This window comes from Erinaceus europaeus, chromosome 19, assembly GCF_950295315.1.
Source record: "Erinaceus europaeus chromosome 19, mEriEur2.1, whole genome shotgun sequence".
NCBI classification, from domain to species: Eukaryota; Metazoa; Chordata; class Mammalia; order Eulipotyphla; family Erinaceidae; genus Erinaceus; species Erinaceus europaeus.
Window position 1 is genome coordinate 25,868,576 of NC_080180.1, and position 16,321 is coordinate 25,884,896.

Below are 16,321 nucleotides of genomic sequence, written 5' to 3' on the forward strand. Positions count from 1 at the left end.
TAGCTGTCACAGTCATTTTGATGCATTTGCCAAATCTGTTAGATCAGATACCAGGTCCATTCACAGCTTTTGCCCAGATTTAGAATTGCCATTCTGTAAGAGAAACAAAACCTTTCCCTCATGCAGCTTTTGCATGTTTTCACCTGTATTTCCTTCTCGCAATCCTGGCCCCCAGGGCTCTTGAAGTTGCAGTTTCATTATGAGTAAGGCCTGCTGATAGCAGTGGAAATCAGAGGGGCCTCTGCTAGGCAGGAGGACGTGATGCTGCCTTTTCCTCAAGAGCATGGCCTGGGGGTGGTGGGGGCGTAGGAGGGTGCTGATCACCTTCCGGAAGTGGATTTCTCATATTGACTATCTCTGGGAGGAAAGAAGATTACTGGAAAGCCCTAAAGATAACTTCATATCTCCTTCAGAAGGACCTTAACGTTCTCAAGAAATTCTCCATGTGGTAAAATGTCTGTATCATTTCAATGCCTGCTTTGAGGTAGGCCAGTGAAGAGGAGGAAGTATTCTTGGTGTGGCTGGCTCATGACATGAGTCTCAGATAAGGTGTTCTTAGTGTGGATTCTGAATCCCTTGGCAAAGCACACCAAGTCACTTAGAATGCTGTTGTGACCTGCGAGCTCTGAAGACCCAACCCTTCAGTTGTAAATATTGAGAAAAGGAGAAGGAAGGATAGATGACTTATGCTGGAAAAGGTATTTTATAATTGTGATGAAAATCATTGTTTTCATTGTGATGAAAATCACTCGCCATGTACAGGCTCCAAAGCAGCAGATTCATAAATTTATTGAAGGAAAATTCATGGAGCAAAAGATGGAAGATTTACTGAACAGAAATATAAAGGTATAGTGCAAACAAACAAGCCCCAAACCAAAAACAACAAAAAAAGCAAAACTACCCCCATTTTATAAATGCATATTTCCTATGGGCTCAGATGGCATGTACTGATTTCTCAGCCTTCTGAGGGGAGGGAACTCTTATCTTAGGATTTTGTTTCTGAAGAATCTTTTATGAAACTACTAGTAACTTCTAAAGGGACTTTGGAGTCAGATCTGAAATAAGAAAGAAATGATGGAGAAAGCAGGAACACCCTTTGGTGTGCTAACTACAGAGATTGAGTTGTATTTATATTCAGGTTATTAGCTGGGTCTGTTGAAAAGGAAAGTAGATCCTCTGGGAGCTCTGTCAAGATGGGCAGAAGCAGAGTCTTTAATGGAAAGGTTTTGAGTCTTGGTAACTTTAGAAGGAAAATTGGACAGGGACTGCCAAGAGAGGGGTCTCAATGAGAGGATCAGAGTATTATAAGAGGTGACCCAAGAAAGTTTTGTCCATTTAAAATGATGTTTAAAGCTGGTTATCTGTCCAGTAGGGGAAATCTCCTCTGTAAATCTTGTAGACCACAGCACTCAACTTCAACAAGATTGTTACAGCCCGATTTACACTGTAGGCTAGAAATGTATCAACATAAATAAAATGAATAAATAGAAGTTATTTATAAATATCTGTTCATAAGCCTAAGTTAAGAGCAGTAGTACACAGATATGTATCAGATCAAAGGTGATAAATTTTTTTATTTAAATTTATTTTTTATTTAAGAAAGGATAAATTAACAAAATTTGATTGTATGTTAAGGAGGACTGGTGATAGATGTTAGGAGTTAGAAATGTAGAAAGGGAGGGTTAACAACAGGACAATTTTTTTTTTTTTTTTTAGGACAGAGAGAAATGGAGAGGAGGGGAAGACAGAGAGGAGGAGAGAAAGATAGACACCTGCAGACCTGCTTCACCGCCTGTGAAGCGACTCCCCTGCAGGTGGGGAGCCGGGGTTCGAACCGGGATCCTTCTGCCGGTCCTTGTGCTTTGCGCCACCTGCACTTAACCCGCTGCGCTACTGCCCGACTCCCACAACAGGACAATTTTAATGAAGTATCATGAACAAACTAGCCTCTTTGACATCTTCCATTTACCACAGAGCCCCATATACATGTCCACCAAGGAAAATCCTACTGTATCTATATGCATAGTGGAAGAAATAGTTCTTTTGATCTCCAGTTTGAGAGAAGAAAAGTGCTTGTCACACTGCCTGGTACATACTGTGTAATCAATCAGTGGTTGTTACCTGGTGATCAGTTGCTTACACTGTAGTTATACAGCAATTACTATGGCTATTGCATATTACAGTTGAGTGTTGGTACCACTTCAATTTTGCTTTTCTCTCTGGACTTCCAGAAATGACTTTGAACATCCACAGGACAGTAGAGGGATGTGTTGATACATTTTCTGAGCTCTTTCAGTGTGGTTGGAAACTGCAGAGTGGTACCGAGGCTGGGTCCTTGGTAGAGGGAGATGAGCTATGGAACTAGACACAGGAACATCTAGTTGCTATGACCACAGCTGGGGCTTCTGCTTCATTTCATGTAAAATCAGAGGAATTTAGTGTTAACTGGAGGTAAGGAGGAAGAGCTGGGTTACAGAAGGCCACATAGACTTAGAACTTGTCTTTGTATAGACTGCAGTGGTGGCAAAGTTGGGGTTGAGGCTATTGGGGAAATCAGATCTAGGGCTGTAGAAGTGGTATGAAGGATGCTGAGTTCTTCACATTGACCCCACCTTCTTTATTTCCTACCTACGTCAAGCTAAAGGGCCATGTGGGGATTCAACTGAAGCTAGTAGTTACTACTATTACTATTTAAAATATATTTTATTTATTTTAACGAGGGAGACACAGAGAGAGACCATAGCATTGACCAGCTCTGGCTTATGGTGGTACTGGGAATTGAACCTGGGATTTCAGACTCATGTATGAAAGTCATTTTAACTATAACCATTATGGTATTCCCCCTCCACCACCCCTACCATTACCATTATAGGGACAACCAAGTTAAGATTAGTGTGGAATACATTCCTTCCATCACTTTAGAATTCTCCAGACCACAAATTCATCTTATGCATTAATTTCATCACCAAATTTACATTTAGAATGAATCTTCAGTGGCTGCCCAGAGCCTTCAGGGCAGAATTTAAGCCACTTGCCACTCTAAAATATTTTGCAGCTTTCCTTTCTAAGCAATCTATGTACAAAGTCTTCTGTTATGAGGTGCCCCAATCTTTTTCAACTCCTTTCCAACACTCTTGGATTTATTAGCTACAATGACCATATGACACTTCGCTCTTCCATCCATCTAACAGAATCCCTTGGAGCTACCTCTTCCATGAACCTTTCCCACTAAATTTCCTTTAAACAATTGCCTAGCAGACTGGGCAGATAGCATAATGGTTATGCAAAAAGTCTCTCTTGCTTGAGGCTTGGTTTGAATCCCCTGCACAGAGTTGATCAGTGCTCTGATAAAAAAACAAAACCAATTACCTAGCAATTTAGCAATAATTAAATAATAATGTAAACACTGGGGGTCAGGTGGTGGCGCACGTGGCGGCACAGTGGGTTAAGCGCACGTGGCGCAAAGCGCAGGGACCGGCGTAAGGATCCCGGTTCGAGCCCCCGGCTCCCCACCTGCAGGGGAGTCGCTTCATAGGCGGCGAAGCAGGTCTGCAGGTGTCTATCTTTCTCTCCCCCTCTCTCTCTGTCTTCCTCTCCTCTCTCCATTTCTCTCTGTCCTATCCAACAACAAAGCAACGTCAACAATGGCAATAATAACCGCAACGAGGCTGCAACAACTAGGGCAACAAAAAAAGGGGGAAAAATTGCCTCCAGGAGCGGTGGATTCATGGTGCAGGCACCGAGCCCAGCAATAACCCTGGAGGAACAAAAATAAATAAATAAATAAAATAATGTAAACACTATTTAAAATGTTAGCAATATTTAAAATGTTAGCAAAACAATATTTAAATTTAGCAATATTTAAACAGCTGTATAGATTGTTTAAGCAATTTTTAAGAATATTTAAACGTTATTCAAGAAATTTTAAAAAATAAATAATTAAGCAATAATCTTACTTAGCAGCACTTGATGCTCACTGCCTAGATTTGTGAAGTATCTTTTCCTCTATATGAATTTGTATGTGTGTCCACAAACATATTCTTGGGGCCTCATTCTATGTTTTCTGTATGTCAAAGTTAATCTAGCTTATGTGAATATCTTGTTAATTTTGCTTGGCATATAGGTTTTATAAGATTCTCAACTGATGGAAATTTAGGCCCAGGAAAAAGAGACCTGGGTGTTAGTTTTCTTCTGTGTAACTATTGTTATCCAAACTCAGTGAGACTTGATTTCTGTCTCTGTGAAATAGGGAGAATTTTCAGTTCTGTTTTTTTTTTATTCTCTCTTACAGGATATCAAAGAAGCTTGCAATTGGTTGAAATAATTTTTTATTGTGTGTGGAAGGTGTTAATGATTTACTGTACAGTTATTGACATATTAGTACAATTTCATTAAGCACAAGACTCCCAAAGTTATCTTCTGCCACTCCCTCGCCTTCCTTCTCCAGAACCCTTTCCTTTGATAATTTAAGGCCACGATACAGTGAAAGACATGAAAATAACCCCTTTGTTATTTTGTCCATGACTCGAGTTGGAGGGCCTTGTAGTTTCACTAAGAATTGTTAGTAGGATAAGAATTTGGAGATTCTTCTTCCTAGTTACACCACAAACAATAAGCCACATAGACTTTTCTTGGTGTTTATCCTCCTTGACACACCATGCAGTGCCATTTGCCAGGCCTCACTTTCCTTCCTACATTACATGGGAATCTGAACTTTTCAAAAAGCTTCCTTCTAAAATCCCCTCTGCCCAGGGTTTGCAGGGACACAGTGGACCTTCCATCCTTGTGACATGCTTGGGGAAACACACTAGTCTTCAGACCTCTTACTCATCCTCTCAATTTGGAGATAGTTTAAACAGTTTATATGGTCTTGTGTGCATGTGTTCGAGTGTGTGTGTGTCTTTTGTGACTGATATCAGTTACAGGATACTGTAAAGTGTGTACCTGCTAAGTGCCATGAAATTGACTCAGCTTGATCCAAGTTCAAGAGGCCATGAGCCCCACTATTGCACATAGTTTAGTTACTCACTGGATTAATTTCCCTTTGTTACCCTTTGATTTTTAACTATGTGCCAGACTTTATACTATTTCATCACTTTATGTTTAACAACAACCCCAAGAATTTATTCAATTACTGATCCCATTTTATAGCAGAGGTGGGCGATACTGCAGATATTTCTCTTTCTCTCCCTCTTTTTCTCCTTCACTATCTTTATTTATCAGCCTCTATCCAAATAAATAAATAAATAAATAAAGCACCAGAAATAATGGAGGGGTATAGCAATAACCCTGGAGCTCAGGTCACACAATTAGTATGTAGTTTCTGCAGACATGTGAACTCAAATTTGACTCCAGTACTTAGATTTTTGCTTCCCCAGAGCCCCACCCCACTAGGGAAAGAGAGAGGCAGGCTGGGAGTATGGATTGACATGTCAACGACCATGTTCAGCAGAGAAGCAATGACAGAAGCCAGACCTTCCACCTTCTGCATCCCACAATGACCTTGGGTCCAAACTCCCAGAAGGTTAAAGAATAGGAAAACTATCAGGAGAGAGGATGGGATATGGAGTTCTGGTGGTGGGAATTATGTGGAGCTGTACCTCTCTTATCCTATGGTTTTGTCAATGTTTCCTTTTTATAAAAAAAAAAATACAAATACACTAAGCCACTTATGAGAGCTGGAATTTTCTCTAAGTAGCCTGATCTCCTCACTCCTAAACTACTCTTTGATATTCCTTCTTTTTTTAAAAAATTTTTATTTATTTATTATTTTCCCTTTTCTTGCCCTTGTTGTTTTTTATTGTTGTAGTAGTAGTAGTTGTTGTTGTTGATGTCATTGTTGCATAGGACAGAGAAAAATGGAGAGAGATAGGGAAGACAGAGGGGGGAGAGAAAGACACCTGCAGTCCTGCTTCATCACTTGTGAAGTGACTCCCCTGCAGGTGGGGAGCCAGGGGCTCCGGGATCCTTACGCTGGTCCTTGCGCTTTGTGCCACCTGCGCTTAACCCGCTGTGCTACCACCTGACTCCCCACAGTCTTTCTAAACCTCATCTACCCTACTCCCTATACCCATCCTTCTAATCTATTCAGAAAACACAGCCTATGCATTCACAACCTCTAAAAAGCACCTGCCAGGAAGTTATCTCTAGATTCCTATATAACTTGGAACACTAAAAATGGTCTAGTTTGAATTCAAAAGGCTATTTTTATATGTAGATTATTTTTATAGCCTAACTCTAACAAAGGAAATTGAAGATTTTTACTCTAGGAGAGAAATAGAAGTCATCTGGTTAGGTGCTTGCTTTTAAAACATAACTAAACAGCTTGGTACTGATCTTGGTACTGTTTACTCTTTCACTGAAGACTTTCAGAAAAGATTCCATAGTTTCTCTCTAACTTTCAGAAAAGATTCCATAGTTTCTCTCTCTCTCTCTCTCTCTCTCTCTCTCTCTCTCTCGCCAGAGCACTGCTGTGGTATGGGGGATTGAACCTGGGACTTCAAAGCTCAGGCATGAGAATCTCTTTGCATAAATGTTAAAGTGGAAAGGGTGGGGAACAGAATCTATCGCTCATTCTGAGAGTTCACCATGCCTTATCTCAACAATGAATTGAAAGACAGCATGACTATCCAGGTAAATTAAACATTATTGGACACAAAACATGTTAGGGAGAGATAGAAGAGAAAGGAGGAGGGGGGACTCAATTACAGGCTTGATGGTCACTTGGTAGTCCAGAAAAAGAGAGAGTGTGTCCCCAAAGGTCAAAGCTTTTTAAAGCCAAAGGCCCCACCTACACCTGCAACCACTTCCATTTCTGGGTGGTCCTTCTCTCCCTCAACATAACTATTATGCTATCTAAGATTCCATAGTTTCTAATGGTCCTGGCAGTCAGAAGATTTTCTTCAGTCCAACAAATCTGCTTTATTCCTGTTTCAATCCTCTTGTTGGCTTACTGGAGTTCTAGGAGTTACAGTAGTCAAAGTCTTCTTCCACTCCCATCTGGAATGGAAGTTATACATATTATCCCCCACCTAAAATCACAATGTGTCCTTACATGTATGGAGTCCTGCACTCTAGCTTTTGCTCTTATTTTACAGATAAAAATACTGAGGCTTAACTGACTTGCTTGAAATCAGTAGTCAGACTGTAAAGACTTAAGATTTAATTCTAAATTTTAGAGCTACTATAAAAGAATTCAATGTTTCTATGATCATTTTTTTCATATCAATTATTTTTTATAGATCAAAAAATTAAAATCCAGTCTTTCTAAAAAAACATGTTTTGGTGGCATAGAAAATTGGTTTTCTGCAGATCAATTAATTTATTTACTCATGTAAATACATGTGACTTCAATAAATTTCGTTCTTTATTTATTGCCACCAGGGTTATTGCTGGGGCATGGGGCCTACATCCCTCCATTGTTTCTGGTGCCTCTATTATTTCTTGTAGGTGAGGACCAGAGGCTTGAACCTTGGTCCTCACCCATGGTTCAGTAAAACTTTAAAATATTGAAAAAATGTTATTACATATTTCACTTCACATAATCATCTCCAATTCAATCGATTTGTTCCAAATTATGCAGTCTCATCTGTTTTGATTATATAGTAATGTTACATTGAATGTATATCCCATAACCTTATCCATTCATCTGTAACTGGGCACTTAGGCTACTTCCATATTTTGGCTAAAGTAAATAGTGCATTTATGAACATAGGCATGAATATAAAAATAAAGAGGTGAAGGACAACTACTGGTTCACTGAAACATGGAAGATAGATGAATAAGACAAATGAACATGCAAAAAAAAAAAAAAAAAAAAAAAGAAAAGAAAGAAAGGTAGCCAAACAGTCTCTTTGACTTTGTGGTGAGAACTCTGGTTGTAGAGGGAGAGGTACAGGACATTGGTGGAAAATGTGATGACACTTACCATGTATGGGCAGGAAATTATACCTCTGAAAACTTATAATTTTGTAAAATTCTGTTAAATCACTAATAAAAAGGAGAAAAATGTTATTACACTCAAAGTATATATAGTATACATATCAATAATATGCCAGTTTTACTTACAAAAATCACAGTGTGGTCCTCCCCTCTTGCACTACATCTACCTCTCAAAATTGAGACCTGTAGGTACATTGGCTTCTTTCTATCTCTCTGAACTGCCCAAGAGCTTGAAATAGCAGACTTATCCACTGCAATAAAAGGAAAATACCCTACTACCTTTATAATAAAGAGGAAAAAACAAAACAGAAAACAAAACCCCAAACCTGGCACCTATAGAAGATAAGCAATTTTTCAATATGGTTCATTGGCAGAATTTTCCCCAGAGCCAACGGCCCATTTGAGAGCTATATTTTCCACTCTGGCAGCTATGATTTGTTTATAGCATGCTTTCTTTCATTCATTTCATTGGAGACAAACTCAGAAGTAGGCCTAGGGCTCTGGCGGGTGTCTGAGGGTTCACAGTCTCTGACTTCTGACAACTCATCTCTCCACCTTCCCTTCTTCCCTGATGAGATCAGACCAATTAGAGCAGAAGCAGTTGGAGTTGTTGGAAACTTAGTTTCTTTTTCTTTTCTTTCTTTCTTTCTGTTTTTTTTTTTTTTTTTTTTTTTTTGCTACCTCTCTAACTCCCTTAGCATATATGCCTGCAGCTTGTAGTAAGAGCTGATAGGGCAGAAGACAAGACCCTAGATTCCCCTGGAGTTTCTCTTACTATGAATTCCAGAAAATTTATATGACATTTGCTATCTGTTCTCATTCCTTATTACTAAGTTGTTATTTCTTGAACTGTGCTGGTGTGTATAAGACATTTGTGGATGGGGCTTTCCCAGGGCTGGCCAGATTTACCATCTGTATCCACAGAAGTGTGGTTACAAAAATTAACAATGTCACATCACCTAGTAATCAGATTCCAATTGGATAGCCTGTGTGACCTCTTCTCCTTTCTCCCTGGGAAGAAGAAGACCATTGCAAGGAATAGCTGTAGCACTGGATAGAGAGAACTAATCAAATGAAAATGATTTGTTCATTTTTAGGGTAAGGCTGAGCAAGTTCCCAAGTCCTAATGCTGTCATGGGTTGTGACTTTGGTTTTCTGCATGCTGTACCTAGCCCCATCTCTATCATATTCAGGTCTTTAGTGCCTTCTCATTAATATACTGACTTCAAAAACCACAAGATAGTTAATCCCACTAAGAGTTTCATCATCCTTTTCTCTCTGTGAAAACTGAATTTTTTAAAAAGTAATTGGCCAACTGAATTTTTTTTCTCAGTAAAAATAGGTTATAGCTGCAACTTCTCACTCTCCCAGAAAAACTGCAGTTTTCACTCATGATATTGCAGTAGAATATCTAAGTAAACTGACATTCTTGTCAGCCTTTTTGTGTATTTGAGGGTAGGATGGGGCAGTTCATTTTTCCCTTTCCAGTCTGAGAAATAGATAAATCCAATTAGGGACAAATGACCACTTCTCTGGAACTGCCTCATTCTGACAATATCTGTTTCCTGAAACCTAAGCTAGAGATGCCTTTATATTTTTTCTAACTTCAGTATTACTTTTTTGAGGAAATGTTGATTTACAGTATATTTGTTGCCACAAGGGCACATATTTCCATTCCCTCATGGCTGATATCACCACATTTCACCCTCAAGCAAACCATAATCTTGAACTGACATAGATACTTAGGTCTTCAATCTCCTGTTAATAATCCTTCCGTTCCTCTTCTGAGTCCCTGGATTTGAGATGCATTTTTTTTTTGTTTAAACTTTTGAGGAAACATAAGAAAAATCAGAGAAAGTATGCCTTGAAAACAATGTTAAAGTAAAGCAATGGTTTACCCACTTCCAGATTGGGTATTCTGAGCCTGGGGGCAGGTCTGAATTCCTTACAACACCTTCTTTGGTCCCATCCTGGCCATGATTTCAGCCCTCTTTCCATTATGTTAAAAGTTATACTTAGAGACATATGTTTTCAGACAGGGCTGTCCTGGTAAAAACTGAGTAATGAAAACACAATGAACTTGGTTGCCAATGTGAGGTTCAATACATTTATGCTCCTTTTTCTTAAGGACTATCTTCAGGACCAAGGCCAGGTATAATCTAGGTACCATATATTCTTTCTTTAAAAAAGAACTTATTTATTTATTTCCAGAACACCACTCAGCTCTGACTTATGGTAGCTTGTGAAGATGCAGGGGATTGAATTCGGGACTCTGGAGACTCAGGCATGAGTGTCTTTACATAATCATGTGCTATCTTCCCTGCTCTAGCAAATAAGGGAAAGAAAATATGAGATGGTCCTTAGAATGTATCAGGCACTGCTCCTAATGCTGTGCCTGTATCAACTGTAATCTTTATAATGATTCTAACAGAGATCTGAGTAATTGATGTTTGGCTCTCAAAGTAGCTCTTTCACCCCCAGATCATTTTATTGGAGGAAACAATGTTTTATAGGACTGCTGTTTCCATATGGGTACAAATTTTTAATTAGCCCATTTTACAGTTGAGGAAACTGAGTGTCTGAGTGGTGATATGCCCAACTTAACCTCACACCACTGGTATCAGAACCAGAATTTGAACCTGAGGTGTGTAATGTTAAGATCATACCCTTTAGTCCCTCAGTAGACTGTTACTTTATGGCTGATTGACACTTTAGGAAAACCATGGGTTTTAAAACTAGAACCATTTTAGTCCAGTTTCCAGATTTGCCAGCTTCTGGGACCTCCGGACTCCAATTTCTTCTCCAGTCCAAGAGTCACAACACATTCCATAGGTCTATCTAAAGATAAGTAGAACTGAAGTATTTGAAGTGTTTCAGAAAGCACATAGTACCCAAATAATGTTAATTTGTTTTTTTTTCTTTCTGTCATTTTTTTTCTTTCTGTCATTCAAACTACAATAGAATGAAGGATTTACAGGAGTAGTTATAGAGTAGACTAGAATGATTTTTATTTCAGATGTGCTTGTGGCCAAGCAGGCCTGCCTAGATGACTTTTATAGTTTTTGACACTTTGGTCTCTATCTCAGGTGGAGTTTACTGTCTGAGGAATTTGGGGGCTGACTATGTTAAAAATAATATGAGGCAGCTGTTGGTGGCTGCTTTAGGGGCAGCACGTGAGCCAAGTCGCAGGAGGGGAAAGCCATGAATCAAGAGGCATGTAGCAAGACAGGGTTTTCCTTCAGGCCGGATTTGGTCAGCAAGGGTCCTCGGTTCCTTTGAGGGATTCCCCGGCTGTATGCCTCAGTGGCTATGCTCTGGTAGAATGTCTTCGATTCCCCATCTGGCCTGACTCATCTCAGCCCCCAGATTGCTCAGTGACACTCAGACCTCCATTAAGATGATACTTGGAGCAGACAACCCCCCTCCCCACTACACTATACTACACTAAACACAATAGTGTGTCCTCTCAATTCTGAGAATGGGTGGGTCCTCCCTTAATGCTCCTTCTCACACCTGGAACCTCAACCATAGGAAAAACACAAGCACTGGGAAAATACTTATAATAATTATCAGTGTTTTCTGAATCTCTGACTCTACTTGATTAGTCATAGCTGCAGTTTTGGTGACTGTGATGATAACACCTCGTTGCCTCCATAACAGTTAGTGATGATTAATTACATCATTCGATTGGTAGGTCAAAGAGGAATTTGCCTGTTGACAGGATAGAGCTGAGCACCAGGGGAAGGAGAATAAAGCACAACTGACACAAAGTGTGGGTAAAGGGTCTAGAGTGCTGGATAATATTTAACACATGTGAGTTGTGAGGATGAATCCCTAGGTCATGTATCACACAATGTTGCAAATGTATCCACAGAGTTCCTGTGTCATTTCTCCTTTTGACTCTTATGTGGTAGATGGACATTGTTGTCCCACACCCTGAACACTATGGCCATGCCAGTCTCACTTCATCATCATCAAGCTACTTCCTGACTTGGCCAATGGCAGAGACTTTCCATTAACTGTCAAGCCTAAGTTGGGAGTCTAAACTGGAAATAATAGAAAGTGCTGAGTATAACCCATATCATACATTAAACATTTGATAAGTGGTTTATTTTTCTCCAGTGTGTCTCTGTGTCTCATCACACACTCCAACATCTGTCCCTTGCATTTTGAACCTCTTCTCTTGTCTTCTTGTTGCCTATACATTTACTGGCTTTTGTGCCCTCTGTATTCTTTCTTCATGAAGTCTTTTTTCACTTTTCCATTTCTCATTGACACACCCTTCTCTGAGCTTCTTAAATTTAATTTTGGCCATTGATTGCTTTATCCTTCTCAGGTCCTAGTATTTGTGGCATGAGTGTAAGTTTTGTTTCTTCATGTAGACTGTAGTTTCTCAAATTCAGAAATAGGGCTCATTGACTCTTTTAATTCCCATGCCCAACAGGTCATGGATGAGCAGTAGGTTCTTTAGAAGAGACCTGGGGTGAGGGTGCGGGTGTAGCACTGGAAAGTTACCCAAAGTGATGGGGAAACCAGCTGGGGCACTTAAGTTTGGGGATTTCCCTGGACCATGTTTCAAGACCTGTTCTGAGTTCTTTGCTTTGTCAATTTGCCACACACAATTCTTTCTATACCTATTTCTTCCTATGAAATATGTGGCATATGTGGGGGAATAGAAGATAGTGGGAATCTCAGGGAAAAACCCAGAATACTTTAGGATAAAACAAAGCACCCCCCAGATCTTATGTTCTGCAGACTTCTGAAAATTCCTCTAACATCTCCTCATGTCTATGGAAGAAATTCTGCTATCCTGACTGTCCTGTTCTGTTTTGGGCCTTTCATTCAGGGAATTTTCTTTTCCTTATGCAAATGAAGAGTTACTAAAGGTTTTGAGAATTAAAGTACCACCTGGCAGTGAGGGCTGACATAGTAGACCTTGTAGTAGTATGTGGGAAGGGCTTTATTTTTAGAGGGGCTGGATAAATCATCTTACACTTGTAGTAGTTTTTTAGGTCCAGACTCACCATTTTGATACATTTCAAGATGTTGTTTGGTCAAGGATGATGTTCGGTCAAAGACAGTTTTGATTTTTCTTAGTCCAGGATGATATATTTGGGTTATTGCCATATTGGAAGTATCAGGAAACCTGGTCTATCCTCTTCTACTTACCTTTTAGTTCTTCTACTTAGTCAAATCATCCATAGACTCTTACTTGTACTTTTAGGTTTGTAAAATGTAGAATTCTGGAGTTGGAATAACTGTAGCAATTAACTAGTTTATTTTTCTTAGTATATGCATAGGAAGACAGGCCCATGGCTTGGAAGAACTTTCTGTGGCTTGCATGGCCATGTGCACATATGCACATGATGTCTCCTGGATCAGAATCTGCCTCAAATTATTTCCTGTAGTTCATGTTTGTGCTGTTAGGTCTTCTACTAGAAGATTTCACATTTTTAAAAACTATTTTTTAAATATTTATTCATTTATTCCCTTTTGTTGCCCTTATTGTCTTACTGTTGTAGTTATTGTTGTTATTGATGTCATTGTTGGATAGGACAGAGAGAAATGGAGAGAGGAGGGGAAGACAGAGAGGGGGTGAGAAAGACAGACACCTGCTTCACACCCTGTGCAGCGACTCCTCTGCAGGTGGGGAGCAAGGGGCTCAAACGAGGATCCTTACACTCGTGAGAACTCTGGTTGTAGAGGGAGAGGTACAGGACATTGGTGGAAAATGTGATGACACTTACCATGTAAGTGCCTTTCTGATTAATTCATTTGTCTGATTATTATCTAGACTAGAGAAATTTTCAGCTATTATGTCCTGAAGAATGCTTTCTTCCCTTCCCTCTCTTTCTTCCTCTGGTAAGCCAATAATGCGTATATTATTTCTTTTGAAATCATCCCATAGGTCTCAGTTGTTTTTTTCAGTATCTCTTAATCTCTTTTTGACATCTCTTATTTCTTTTTTAGTTGTCTCTAATTCATCTTCGATCAGCATCATTTATTCTATTCTATCTCCCATATACTGTTTTCTGGAGTTCATCTATTTTGTTACCCTGTTCTGATACTGTTTTAGTTTGTTCAGCTAGTTGTGTTCTTATCTCACCTATTTAAGCTTTCAGATATCTAATAACCTTGAGATAATTAGTGTTTTCTTCCAGAGTCTCATTGGTTGTTTCTGCATTTCTGATGACAATTCTTTCAAACTCTTTACTCACTCCTGTGATTATTTCCTTAACTAGTGTTTGGATGTTGACTTCATTATTTTGTGCTTCAACCTTTGGGGGGGGGGATTTTAGCTGGACTCTTCCTGGTTCATTTCTTCTAGTTGGTTTAACCATTTTATATAGTATGTTATGAAGTCCCTCTCTCAGTACTTTTCAAATTACTGATCACTCTCACCTGAATTGACTTGTGTCTAAGTAAGGTAATTAATGGTTCACAGTTGTAGAAATTGACAGTTGTTTCAATAGTATTTTAATCCCTTATTTGGAGCTCAGTGGCTTAAAAGCCTCTTTTGTTCTTTTTCTTCCCTGTAGGCTATGAGAGCCTGAGGGCTTTTAAACTATAAATAGGCTTCTTAGCTTAATCACTGACTCCTGACCAAGAGATAAAGCAGGGTAGGGCAGAGATAATCCAGTGGTTATGCAAAGAGACTTTCATAGCCCCACCTCTAGGCCACCAAGGTATAGATCTTCTCCTGAGTTTCCTGGTTAGTTCTCTGTCCCCTGGTGTCAGCACAGGGCCTCCCCCCTGCTGCTCCAGATTCTGAGGGCAGTAGCAATGGAGACTTACAGTTACATTTGGTGAGTCTCAGGGGAGTCCTCTCCTCCCTTCAGCCATCCCCTGGTTGGTGAAACAGACTGGAGGTGGTGTCTCAACTGTTAAACTGCTGGATTGTTACCAGCCACTCAATCTCTCCCTAGGCTCCTCTTTGACCACCAGCTACAGGTGTTTGCACTCACCAGTGATTTGGTGGGTTCCTGAAGTTGTTCTAGTCCTGTCTTGTTGAGGTCCCAGGTGGTCTCCATTGATATTCTAGTTGACCCAGGAGAGGAGAGAAACACAGTTGCTGCTGCTCCATAGCCCCATTTCTGGAAGTCTAATTCATTTGTCTTATTATTATATAATTCTCCACTATTTTCTAGGTAGCTGACTAGAGCTATTCTAATTTTCCTTTAAATATCTTGTTTATTTGGTAGAAACAGAGAAATTGAGAGGGAAAGGGAAGATAGGGAGGTAGACAGAGAAACGCCTGCAGTATTGGCTCCACTGCAGGTGAAGACTGGAAACTTGAACCTGGGTCCTTGCACATTTAACATCTGTGCTCAACCACATGCACCAGCACCAGGTCTCTTATGCTGATTTTCAACTAGTACTACATTTTACTTCCTGTTTATTCTATAAGGTTAATTTTATTAAAAATATCACTATTGTGTGGAGCTAAATATTGTAACTCATTATTAATCATAAAGAAAAAATGAAAAAAAAATCTATATTAACCTGGCCTTTTCAAGAGTAGGCTCTTTACCATTCTTCTAAGATTACTTCATGAGGGTTCAAAGGAAGTCCATCTTCTTCCTTTGAATCCCCATGCTTTGTCTGGATCAGAACTGCACTTTCATAGGGATGTTCTTATTTTAGGAGGTAGTTGTATTTCCTGATGACTCTGGTCACATAGTTTTTTTGTATTGAGGGTGGGGCTGTTATAAAACTTCTAGGAAGAAGAATCTTTTTTGACTTTTATCTTGGGGTCAACCCAAAAGGTCAGGGCTCCTCCTTTTACCCCCCCCTCCCCCCGCAGTACAGAGAGTTTTTTGCTAGACAGGATGTGAACATCCTTGATTTCGCATGGTCAAGTAAAGTCACTCGTCTGGAGTCACACGTAATACATTCATTGCCAAACCTGTTTCTTTTGCTAAGTCAGTCCTATTTTGTACTTTTTCAGAAAGATGTACAGTGGAAAAGACTTCTTCAACAAGAGGATATAATTTTCACAAAGGAGGGAAGACCAGTGTTATATAAATATATATATGTTATATATTTACATGTTTAAAACAAATAAACCTGTTTTAATTTTAATGTGTGTGTCTATCTCCGAGTGGGTGTGCTTGTGTATGAGATAGATAGATAGATAGATAGAAAGAAAGAAAGATAGAGACAGAGAGATAAACAGTGACTATTCAGTATTGAGAATCCAACCCAAGGTCTCATCTATGCAAGGCATACACTTTACTTCTCTGCCTGAGATTAGAAGGCTAAAGCCCAATAGTTATACTTTAGTGCTGTTGAGTTAAGATACAGAAGAATCAAGCATTTATAGCCTTTTCTGTATGGGGCAAGGCAGTTGAGCATACAAGTTATTATTTACTGTGTTAGG

The 16,321-nt window shown here is 39.5% G+C and overlaps 1 long non-coding RNA gene across 1 annotated transcript in view; it reads left to right on the plus strand.

The window, feature by feature from the left end:
- LOC132534620 (uncharacterized) overlaps positions 1 to 16,023 on the plus strand; it is a 46,598-nt gene extending 30,575 nt beyond the window's left edge. Inside the window, exon 3 of the long non-coding RNA XR_009546339.1 lies at positions 15,890 to 16,023. This is a non-coding gene — a long non-coding RNA (uncharacterized LOC132534620). The remainder of the gene's footprint in view (positions 1 to 15,889) is intronic.
- Positions 16,024 to 16,321: the final 298 nt, after the last annotated feature.